Genomic DNA, 3,450 nt, shown 5'->3' with positions numbered 1-3,450 from the left:
ATTTTTCGACTATACGTTGTCGATGTTACCAGTCGATAGTATGGTGCAATTTATCACACGATATCTTAATATAAACCCGGTTTAAGGTAGTTAGTACAGCAGTAGTTCATATAAAACAAAACTACCGTACTACAATAATTTACCCATTACATTTTGGTGATAACCTCACTTAAACTTTAATGTACAAACTATATTTTGTTAAATGATAGTTACACTTGGGAAATTACACACTTTTACATCAAACGAGCATACAAAACAGTTAAGCCTTGGTAGAGGGATACTTTAACAGAAAATATAGGTTTTTCTGAGAGATTCAAACTTTTACAAACACTTACATACATTTACAACTCATACTTGCGACAGGTTCAAACGTTTTGATAATAAACCTTGACACTAAAATACTTATGAATTCACCAGCTTAATGCTGATAAACTCTTTCAAAATAACTTGTATTCTCAGGTCATCAGTAGACAGGTACCGATGCTAGCTTTTGAGAAGATGGAGCGCATTCAAGACTCATCATACTATTTTGATTTACATTATATTTTTGGTGTCTAAAACTGTACGGAACACGCTTGTATTAAAATTTTATATTTAATGCAATGGATGATGTTGTTTGCTTATTTACATTACTGTGTTGTGATACTTTACATGACGTCCTCCGCCCTGGAACATTTCCGCCATTCTTGGTTTTGGGGTGTGACAGATTGGTATCAGAGCATTGTTTATAGTGAAGCAAGTATATCAACCCATAAAAGATATACTAAACTATAAACCCATTTGGGATTAAAACACTCTGACCAAGAGTCTATACTTTAAATACTAAAATAGTTAATTAAGTATACTAGTCTGCATTCATACTAAAACCAGTGTCACAACGACAAGAACAAGAGTATTACGATTGTTAAATATCACAGGTAAGCTAGGGGATGTATGGTCAGTCCTGGGAATGGCATAGCCTGATCAACTATGCTGGTCCGAGGAGTGATTAGCATATGCCCTAGAATAGTTGTGATGTGTTAACAAGTCTAAAAACTTACCAACAATGCCACAAAAAGATTAGTGGAACTTAAACTTAAAATACTATAGGTGTATTTTGTGCTATTAACTACATTCATACTATATCTTTATACCTCTCTTCTCGCGTAGATTTAAATGGCTGGATTCCATCACGACGACTCGTACTTTCCAAATGAAGGCAACATAGGAAGGCTCGAAGTAGAGTCTGACGATGAACACCAAATTCCGTTGGATGATCATCAAGCTGAAGGCTTCTCAGATGGATCAGACTCTGAGCCTGAAGTCAACAACCTACCGCTCGTAGGTCAACCCCCGAACAACAACCCTTGACCAGCTTTTCCAAGTCCTAATCCCTTATGGGCGAACAACTTAAATCGTTGGAGTGATGAACAGGGTCAACCCTTACCATACTTTGGGGACCGAAGCTTTTACAACGTCAGCAATGGTGGCTCTGCTGACCGAGCCCTACCTGTCATTATCGGCAGGATAGCTCGTAATGTTGAGCAAGGTAGAGCAGCCATCGACCGGGTCATGGAGATTGATGCCAACTCAGGTGTCAACACAGTCCGCATCCGCCGTCTTGAAGAAGACATGGAACGGACCCGGAGAACCAATGGAACCCTACAGCAACATCTGGTTGCCTCTCAAGCTGAAGTCATGGAACTCCGAGCTCGCCAAAGTGCTCATGAGCAACACCTTCAAGAGGTGGTCCGTCAAATGAGAGACCTTAGGGTTCTCCCGAGGAATATTCGTCGCCGTTAGATGATGCCTAGTACATAATTATCTTTTGGGTTAAGGATTTGCCTTTAACATCTATGCTCTAAGTAGCACTTGTCTGTAAAATATTCCTAACTTTCAGTACTCTAATTAGGAATCTAAGAACTGTCAAACTTTTCTATATGGTATGATGTAAGACCTACTGTTAGGTCGATTTTTCCTTGAACTTATTACATCAGTAATACCAGTATTATTGAAATCTATCTAAATTGTGGGAAAAATCTATACACTTGTGTTTTCCTACTAATATTTCTTGTTGTGATTTCAAACACTCATTCAACTGTTGGGCTATGGTTAGTTAGTCCATGTATCACTCTCACGTTGCTTACAAAATGTTTCTTACCATTTTTCTTACCTTTATAAACTTATAGCTGAAAGATGCCTCCTCGCAAATCTCCCAGGAATAATCCTGCACCACCACCTCCTCCGCCTCCGGTCATCGATACTGCAGCCCTAAATGCTGCCGTAGCTGCAGCAGTGGCAACTGCCATGGCTCAGTATCACTCTTCTGATGCCAGCAGAGGTGGAACCCCTGTGGAATCAATCCTGGTTGAAACCCCTGTGCGCTCGAGAGAGTGCTCTTACAAGGATTTCACCAACTGCAAGCCGAAGTCCTTTCATGGGACCGGCGGAGTCATTGCTCTCTTGCAATGGTTCGAGAAGACTGAAGCGGTCTTCGAAATTTGTTCATGCCCTGCTGCGAGCAAAGTGAAATACGCCGCATGCACCTTTGAAGGAAAGGCCCTGACGTGGTGGAACGGCCACGTTAAATCTCTAACTCTCGTCGTAGCCAACGACATAGGCTGGGAAACGATGAAAGACTTCATGATTGAGGAATACTGCCCGAGGGGTGAGATCCAGAAACTAGAGCAGGAGCTTTGGAGCCTGACCATGAAGGGCACCAACATTGTCACTTACACCGCCAAATTCAGCGAAATGGTGGCCCTCTGCCCTAATATGGTTCCAACTGAAGGGAAAAAGATCGAAAGGTACATATGGGGGCTTGTGCCTCCGTATCAGGGGAATGTTCTAGCATCAAACCCCGCTACCTTCGACAGTGCCAAACGGTTGGCACAACGACTCATTGACCATGGAGTCAAAACCCCTGCAACCACAACTACCCTAGCCATCCCGGAACTCTCCAAACCCGCTGATACTAAGCGGAAATTCTTGGATGAAAAGAAGAAGCAACAGGCTGCCAAAAAGCAGCAAATTGTGGCAATACATACCGTAATAACCCCTGCTGCTGCTACTACTACTCCGGTGGGTGTGTATGCTGGAAGTTCGCCCAAGTGCAACAAATGCAACTACCACCACAATGGCCCCTGCCATGAAATGCAGTGCTCTAACTGCCACAGGAGAGGACACACAGTCCGTTTCTGTAAATCTCCGGCGAGACCGATCGCCCAAGTCCCCGGCTCTGGCGCGAGCCCGACCTGCTATGGATGTGGCGAAGCAGACCACTATAAGAGGGACTGCCCCAAGGCGAAAAATGCTGGCGGAGCAGGGAGGGTACTAGCGATAGGCCACGGGGAGGCAGTTGCTGACCCGACAGTGGTGACTGGTACGTTCCTCCTCGATGACTCCTATGCATGCATTCTATTCGATAGTGGAGCGGAGCGAAGCTTCGTAAACCATAAATTTACTCGCATG

Source organism: Lactuca saligna, chromosome 9, assembly GCF_052625555.1.
Source record: "Lactuca saligna cultivar CGN05327 chromosome 9, ASM5262555v1, whole genome shotgun sequence".
Lineage (NCBI taxonomy): Eukaryota > Viridiplantae > Streptophyta > Magnoliopsida > Asterales > Asteraceae > Lactuca > Lactuca saligna.
Note: the sequence above shows the minus strand (reverse complement) of the source record.